The sequence below is a fragment of the Ammospiza nelsoni genome, chromosome 3, assembly GCF_027579445.1.
Source record: "Ammospiza nelsoni isolate bAmmNel1 chromosome 3, bAmmNel1.pri, whole genome shotgun sequence".
Taxonomy (NCBI): domain Eukaryota; kingdom Metazoa; phylum Chordata; class Aves; order Passeriformes; family Passerellidae; genus Ammospiza; species Ammospiza nelsoni.
Window position 1 is genome coordinate 67768957 of NC_080635.1, and position 9589 is coordinate 67778545.

The window sequence follows — 9589 nt, forward strand, 5'->3', positions numbered from 1 at the left end:
CGAAAAAAGAAGTTCCATAAAAAAGGGAAAGTGGAGGGAAGGGATGTGTAATACACTCTTTATAATGGACCAGCACAACTTCATAACAAGCAGGGATGTAATGCCAAAGAAATCACACAGCACTTATTTTTTTCCTTTTCTTTACCCAAGCAAGTGAAAAAGAGACAGAAAAAAATTCAGGCTTTAACAGGGATGTCTGAAAACACCTTGCTTCTCATGATCATCCATCACAGCTCTCCCACACCCTTTGCTGTCCAAACAAACATTGCAAGGGAATGTTCTTTACATTCCCTGTTGAGCATGTATAGAAAAGATTGCTCTGGCACAGCCTGCTCTCTGTTGACAACAATGCTTCCTGTTATTGTGAAGGACTCACAGGCCTGCCTCCAGCCCAGATCTGGGGAGTGGTGGTGTCACAGATGTTTTTTCAGGTGTAAAATTCCTGTTGGCCACACAGGCCGTTCACACAGGATAAAATGGGTGTCTTCAGCTTGGCTCAGTGTGTCTGTTTGCTCAGCACAGTGCTGAACCAGCTACTCTTTGTGGTAGCGATGAAACTAGGGAATGTGGAAGGGAGTTTAAAACCCTTCCTGTTGCATATAGGAAATGTTCTGAGAACCTGAGATTTCACTTTTTGTGCTTTTTGTGGGTCATCTAGGGCAGGTGGGAGAAGAACAGGGAATTATGCGTTCAAGGACTGCATGATAGGAAAGAGTTTCTTTTCGCTGGAAGAATGTGGTTGAACTTTCTCCCTGAAGAAGATTTATCCGTTGTGATTTCAAGGACCCTTAAAAAGCCAGCCTTAGAGAGCCACCCACACAAGACAGCAGCACAGCAGCTGCATAACAACGCTATCGTGGTTAATGACTGCAAATACAGCGCAGTATTATGAAAAGGTCACTGTGAGAGGGTATCCTGCTGTGCTGGAGCTTATGCAGGTGCTGTGGGTGTATCCATAATAGTATCATATCACTGGTGGCAGGGAATTTTTAGATTCCAGCCTTCTCTGTATTAACCTGGAGAGAACTCTGCATTCCATAAACTTATTTAACCCTGACATGAGTGGTTTTACAGTACAGTAGCTACTTCACTAAAACTCATTTCACTGTCACTTTGATGTACTGTCAAAAAGTGCTTTTCTTTTTCTTGCCAGTACAAAATCATTCCTACTTTGTAAACACTTTGTTTGTGTTAGATATGTAAGAATAATCCTCCTTAAAATGATTGTTTTGATGAAATGTAGACTTGCCTGATATTACTTTTCCAGTAAAATGTGGAAAGGAAAACTGTGGTCTTCTGTAAAAGTGAAAAACCATTGCTGAGCTGTGTTTATTTAAAAAGAAAGCTGCAAGACCTGGGACCTGCTGTTGCAATGAGGGCAGGCTGAGTTCAGATGATCCATTTCTTCATTCTTTCCCTCAATTGTTTTTTCACAATGGTTCTTCAGTTTTTTGGAGACAATCCTGAAGCTGACAAAACAGTCAATGCTTTGTATTTAAAATCAGTTGTTAAATACTGTGCATGGGAAAATAAATGGTTATTTCACATGTTTCTAAAACATCATCAACTCTTCTTTGCTATTTAACATATTTGCATAAGTTTTTGGGGAATTCATATGAGCACAGGTCTAAGATCAGTGAGAAAACCCAGAAAAAACTATGCAGCAGTACTAAAGAGAATCATAATATTTTCCAAATATTCCCTATGTTTATCTGTCATTTTGAAATTTCAACACATTCTGAGAGATACTATAGCTGTGGAAAAGAGGCAATGATGACATTGCAGTTGCACTTTTGCCTTATTTTTATTATTTTTTTTCACCCCAGATCAAAAAGAACACAGAAGGAATAAAATCCTTCTTTATCAGATGTATCAGGACAGGCATCAGTAAGCCATTCAGGTAAAATATTTCTCAGCTCACACCAATGAACACATAGATGCACACAGATATATTTGGAGGTATGTACACTTATTTATGAACAACTGTTGCTAATAGGGGGATTTTGTCTAATTCAGTGATAATAAATGAAAAGACAAGATCTGATTGAGTTGGTCAGACAATGAAACACTTTATTTTTATGCACCACCTTTCATGCAAGCATATCACGAAATTCTTCAAAGCCAGTTTATCTCCACATTCCTGAATGGTGCAACTAAAACGCTCAGCTTTACAGGAAGCATCTGTACATGTTGCAGGGCAGGGGTGAAGATGGAAACAATGGCCAAGTTTCAGGAGAATGATTGAGTGCTAGAAGACTGGGAAGTTCATGCAGTGGGATGAACACTTTTTTTAGGCAGTTGGAGAGACTCTGCCCACTGAGCAGATGACTCCTGGAAGGAATTTGAAGAGAATTAGTGGGAATAGCTATTTCAGATGGCAGAAGGAATTAAAATAGAAAGCCAGTTCCTTAGGCCTGGACTGTCTCCTTTCAAGTCTGAAACATATTTCCTTTCTGTCTTGAATCTTTTGTATCCAAGAGCTCTTTATCCTGCTCTGGTAATAACAGCCCAGAAAGAATGCTCCAGGGGAAAGAAACTGGGGTGAGCTCTGCTTATGACCCCTTCATCACTCAGGCTGACGTGGATAGGACTTGCAAACTTTCTGCCTGTTGTGGATTCATAATTTTTTGGATATTTTCTCAGCACACCCCAACAGGATCCCCCAAACTCCCTGCCTCCTCTCTGGCAGCAGTATTCAACAGGATCCTCCAGCTTGTAAACAGGCCCTGGCTGAGTGCTGGCTATTACCCACAAAACAAACATGTGGCACATCTAAGATGATAGATTTTAGAAGTAGATTAGAGTAGATCTTGGACAAATTGACATTATTTCTATTTTGGGCACAAGAAGACTCATATTCACCAGATAAATATCAGAAAAATTGGCCTGATTTGACAAAATCATTATGTGGAACAGAGTATATTTAAATTATAGAAGTTTGTACTTCAGTTTTTTTTCCTTATAAAGTCTCTTGCTATTAATAGGCAAAACTACATACACAGTGTATGTTCAATAGATGTGATTTTAAGAAATTATGAAAATCTCCACTTTTCACTTGAAAATCATCAGTACAGCAAGAGTCTGAACTACAGTTTTTAATAATGCTCTGACAAGTTTAATCATTACATATAAAACAGAATTTTGAATTACATGGTGGAAATCCCTTTGGTTTCACTCAGGCAAAGTTCTTATACTGATCTTGCTATTTCCTAATTTTTTTCTCTCTTTTGGGCTGTAATTCTCCTTTTTTCTCATCTCTTTTGTAGAGTTTTTTCAGCTTCATCTTATTTTCTAATGCATTATTGTTAGTAATTTTTTCAGGGATACGTGGCATGGCTGTTCCATTTGTAGTAAAACCCCCCAATACTTCAGTATACATGTAAAAAGGGGAATTTTCTGTTTTCATGGACAGAAGTTATGATGCTAATATGATTTCAGCATCAACAAAAATCAACATCTATAATTAGGAACATAATACAGAAACTGATTTCAGATTGGGTCATCAGTGGTCTTCGTATCTTGCTGTGCGTCAAAAATTAAAGAAAAGCAGAGTAGAGTGAAGTTGGTGTAAGGGCCTTTGGTCTGCTGTGCCTCCTTGTGTGCTGGGTTAGGTGTTCAGGAATACAGGTGGCAGCTGAGACATTCTTTCACTCTCAGAGGCTGCGCTTAGCTATGGGCAAAAAACAAGGGACCTAGCTGTATATAGCTTTATGATCTTAGAACAGGCAAGTAATGACTTACTGGTGCTTGGTGGGTCAAGGAACTTGGGGCATGATAAATTGAATTTCCAGTTATCTATTCAAAAACAGATGGTCACATTTCAAGACACTTTGTTGCCAGCATGCTAACTTGAAAGGTCACACAGTGCTCTTAGCTGAGTTTTTCTACTGTTTGAGGTTTCTGCTTGCGGGCTGAGAGCAATATCCTGCACATTCTTTAGCCTGTGGTGATACTAGTCACTGTAATCTGACATAAGTATGGCCTGCCACCCCCAACTGGATGTTCTCTTTACTCTTTAGGGTGGGCATGAGATTTGTGCCGCTGCTTGGTGATCTGACTCATCCTACAAATACTGGTTCTGGTACAGCTGATGATGGTGGGAATAGGCAGTCTGAGAGAATATGGGGCCATCCTTTCTGTCAGCAGCCAACATCTACATTAGTCCACAATATCTCATAGAAAGTGTTTAAGTAAAATCATCTACAGCTTCATGGATGAATTCGAAATATTCTGTAGCTTGGGTGCAACTCCCATGTATTTGCTGTATTGCTGCCAAGTATAATCAAATCTGTAGAAGAAATTTCACATCATGAAATGCTAAATCAGACAAACCAAACTGTGACATCCCTAACAAAACTATACCTGAGTCTCATGGCAAAGGCTCTTTACACTGGCAAATAATTACATGCTAAATGGAAGAATTTGGAGAAGCTTCAAGTTTATTGTTCTCCTTCGTTTTTCTGCCAAGGCAGCAATGAAAGTAATTAACTGTTCAGTCACATCTAAACCCAAGTTACAGGGAAGAAAGGATAATAATAGAGGGTAATAAATCCGTTTCTATGTCCTGTCTGATTGTAGCCTACCACATTTCTAATATCTTAAAATATTTATATTGTAACACAAAAGATAGAGATACAGAGACTCTTTAGCAGTCATCTGTTTCAACCACCATTTCTCATAGTTCATTTTCACTCCATCACATCAGTTTTTTACCTTTTCATATTCATCTAGATATTTCTTTTTTTTTTTTTAATATAACCAAGCTATCATTTTTCATCACCTCACTTGTCCAGTTCTGTCCAAAAGGCCTAGGTTTGCACTCTTGGCCAGCATTAAGGGTTGTTTCTCAGTCTTTTCAGTTAATGAAGGGCGAGGCATGCAAAAGGGAAGGAGAGTCTCCTGGTGACGCTGAGCTACAGTTTCTGAATTTGTCTTTTACCAGCCTTTCTCCACTTCCTCTCCAAGGGATATGCACACACAGATTGTGAAGGAAAAGGTATTTAAACTCTAACCTCCCCAGAATTAACTGTGAGATTGCGATCTAAAAGAATTAGCTCATTTCAAGCAAAGGGCATTTTTGTTGCATGATCAGTGACACCACTTTTCCTCTTGCTCACACAGACTTGCTAGATCCTTTCTAGTAGGCACTGATACATACACCCAAGTGGTAGTGAATACCATGAGAAGCACCTGTGGCAACACAAATTGCTTCCATTTTCTCCTGGCTCCCAATACAGGTGTTTTTGGGAGTTGGTGGTGGTGGTGTTGCTGTGGTTAGTTATTTTTGTGCTTGTTGTTGTGGTTTTGTTTGTTTGGGGGTTTGTTTTTGTTTTCTTGGGTTTTTGTTTGTTTATTTATTTTGCTTTGGTTTGGTTTTTTAAGTACTTCTTCCAGTAGCAAACATAGTATTGATTTCTCCTCTTTGAGGCAGTATTGCCCATAACCAGTGGTTCTAGGAGTAATTGTTCAGCCATACTGAGCACTGTTGCAATGCCACCTGTCAACACTTTCCTAGAGAGTACAGTGGGCTTGCACCTCATGCCACCACATACAATCCTGCTCAGGCTCTGCAGCACTCCCCAGCACAGGGCATCTTCTCCCTTCTGTGCTCTCCCTTCTGTGCTCAGCACAGATGAAGCTGGTTTCTTTTTTATGCAGCTAATGGACCTTCTTCAGGTGTCTGTCCAAAGCAGATTTGTGTCTGTGCACAAATGCATGTGATACAGCCTGAACCCACAGATGATGTCTAAGAGGCTGCTGAAGAGAGAGTTGACACCATCCATTTCTCCTCTTTTTCTCCTCACAGCAAACCTCAGAATCTTTGGAATGGACTCACAAAGAAATAAGCTAATCTCAGAAATTAGTCATTCTCTTTATTCTCCACAAGATGATCAGGAATGAACACAGTGAAACTATTAAGTCTGCTGAGATACTTCTAACATCTTCCCAATTACTTCAGGGAATACTTCTGTTGTCTGATGATCCCCATATTTTTCCTGGGAAACCTATGCCTCATAGATGTTGCTTTTTCCTTGCCTACACATTCCATTGTAATTATTTTTTAAATGTCTTGAACAAATTACTGAAAGTATAAATATGTGTTTCATATTCCTTTAGAACTCAAATAATGTAATTATTTTCCTTGTAATACACCTTGAATTCTTTTCCTGAACAATACTTTTGAAACCATCTTGCTTACAAGGCTAAAAGATAGAAGTAGCTTTGCTGTCTTGAAGAGCTGTCTTTTTGCATAAATTCTATGGTAATATCTTCTTTTTCTACAATAACTTTTGTACTGTTTAAGCAAACAAGTTAAAATTTGGAAATCTTTTTTTTTTCAGGTGTCTACTCATTAGTCATTGGTTAAGTAATACCTCTCAAGGCTGATGTCTGAAGACAGCTGTAGTCAAGTAAGGACTTTGATTAACTTCCTTTGTTTTATTTTTTAGTTTGAACAATACATTCTTTTATCCCATTTGGGTCTTGCAATGCCTGGAGTTTAAAACTACTATTGAATGGGCTATTATTATTTTGGAAAACACCAGGAGCATGATTACTTCTTGTGAAGCTATTTATATTTGTGTACGGCATATGAAAAATGGAATTTGAATGTAAATGAGTAGAGAATAGTGGTATATAATTGTAGTATTTTCCATGCTGCCCAGTTTTCACAATTATGAAGTCCCGAGGTGCAAAGGAATGCAAAATCATACTCTTGATTAGGAATTCTTTGCCTTTTCAAACGAAGTTTCAACTGGTAATTTCTTTTTTGTTTCAATTATGGTATTCTCTAGTTGATGCAATTTAGTGTAGCCTGACCTGAGTCAGAAGCACTAGAAAATCTTTATCTTTGGAATTACAGCTATCAGCTCGTACACTTGGGCAGTTATTTCCTGCAAGCTGGCTTGTTTTGCTCTGCAGCAAGTAGACAGTACATATGACAAACTGAGTGTTGTGGCAACGCATGATCAAGCTGCATGCTTATTACAGATTTTGGAAAGGGAATCCTTTTGTGTACTTTGATTTACAGAGGTTGTCTCTGAGTAAAGCATTTCTGCGTTCGTATTTATTTGTGTCAGTATTTTCTACTTTTACCTTATGTGGAGACATTCAGTAGTAGAGACGTTGTGCTTGCTTAGAGCTAGCAGTGTGCTCAGCTTTGTGCAATACTCAGCAGCAGACAATCACTGCCCTGGAGAGCTTAAAGTCTAAAAATACCTCAGCTAGTGCTTCAGCTTTTTTCAGTCTTTTAGCATTCTCAAGATTTTCTTATTGTTTTGTCTCATCCTAATAAAGCTCAATTTTAAACTGTCAACCAAAGAAAATCAGCTTAGTTTCTCTCTGAAAATAATCTGGTAAAAGGTAAATTATTCATTTTTAGATATGAAAATAGTGTGGGATCAATCCAACATTCACTGCAAAGCAGGATCCCGTTGTTATGGACCCCTCTAGATAAACCTCAGTCCTGCCTTTGCAAGCCCTCTGGCTGTACTGCCTGTCTTCTCTCTGGCTGTAGAGAGCACTTAAATTATTGCAGACTGCTGGAGCTCTGGTTGCAAATGAGGTCATCTGGGTAAGACATCCTGATGCTTTCATGACTATATGTGAGTGCTGTGAAGCACTGAAAAGTATGTTTCTGTAGTGAGTCTCATTTCAGAGCTGTGCTGTGGGTTTTTTTTTCCATCAGGACTGTCAGAAGCAAGGTGAAGATGAGTGTGATCTGCTAGTTTAATACTAGGCAAGGGAAGGGTGGCATGAGATGAAATCATGTGCTAATGGAAAAGGACTAAAGAAGAATGAGGAAAAAAACTTTAGCAGAAAGCTTTGCAGTCCATTGGATACTGTCTCTTTTTGCTGTGGATATTTTTGCATTTTGGATATTTCTGTCTCTGTGGTTTCTTCTTTCTAAGAACAACATCAGTCAGCACTGAACTGTGGTATCTCAGATTCTTTCTAGGGATTAAGCTGCAGGTTTAATTTTTGGGCTGGCATAAGGACCATCTGTTCAATGTAGTTTGCAGGCAGAGTGGAGATATGTGTGTTGTGAACATACAAAACACACTGTAAGAAGAGAAGGCAGAGAATAGACTTTAACATCTTGTTATTTTCAGTTTTATTGTTAATTCTGTTGTGCTGGGAACAGAGTGCTTCTAAAGGATGAAGTCATCAAGTCCTGTTCTATACATGGTGAGTTAAGGGAGGACAGTTTCAGGCTCCTCATCAGAGGTGTCACTAGCTACACTGTCACATAGAGTTAGCCTCTCTTCCCATCCCTGCTCCATCTGATGTTAACACCAAAGATAGGACACACATGGGGAAAGGAGAAGCTGATAAATGGGCATGGGAAGACTTCACAGTGTTCCCAAGCCATGACTGTGACTTATGAATCTAAACCTTGTCTCTAGTGGGCACATCAAAATATAAAGAAGCACATGGATTTTGGGAGCAGTTCAGGTACAGAGAAATGAGAACCATCTTGGTAGCATCAGCTTTTTCTCTCAGCTCCTCACAGCTCTGGCCCTGTCAGGTCTGCTGCCCCATGAGCAGGCTACAGTGTCTTTCAGTCAAATTAACCTGATGAACAATCTGTGTTCCTTAATATATCTCACCACTTTGTGCAGGTTTAATCCAGATCAGGCATGAATTCATGAACCAATTCTGCAAAGTTAACTGTAGAGTGTGATATACATGCAGACTTTATTCCTTTAGGCTGGTTTGCACTGGCTTCAGGACAGCAGACCATTTCTAAACCAATATGAAGATAGAATAGCACATGCAGAAAGTACCAGAGGTAACATCAGGTCTGCTTGAACAAAATTATTTATTTAGCATTGTGTGAACCAAGCTGAAGTGGCAAAGTGTTTGTACTGGTGTAATGTGTCTCTGTGCTATGCAGCCACAGAGTTTTTATGTTGATGTTAATTTTCAGATGCTTTTAAAAACCACTGCATGCTTTCACACTTAATTTATCATCTCATGGTGCTACAGCACTCAAAAATACTGAATGCAGGTATTTGCTATTACAGTCTTTTTTACTGATGCAGTGTAAAAGAATTCCTATTTGGCAATCAGCATAACTGGATTTGCCTATTAAAAGTCAGCCTACAAGAGAAGTGGTCCAATACTCCTGGATGTTTCTATTTTTTTCCAGAAAAATGCTACTGAGCCTCAGCAAATGCTAAATAAGCATGAAAGATGCTATTCCTTTACATTAGTGTTAATAAAGTTTCAGGTATGCTGTGGATGTTTTCCACTAGTAGCTGTAAGACACAACTGCAGGATTTTTTTCAAATGTAATTATTAATTTACAGAAATGATGACAGAATGAGAAACAAGGGATTGTAATAATGTTCCATCTCTATTTTTTGCAAAATTTAATTTGACACAATCTTAGTTTCCTCCAAACTCTTAATTTTTGATGGATAACAATCAAAATATAGCCCAGACATAACAACATTAGTACTTTCCATGCCTTCTCTGTACTGCTTTTACATGAAAAGAGGGAAGTGCCATATTTCAGGATGACAACTTCCCAATGAATTGCATATGAGAACTTATAATTTAGAATAATTCATTATAAATATATTGC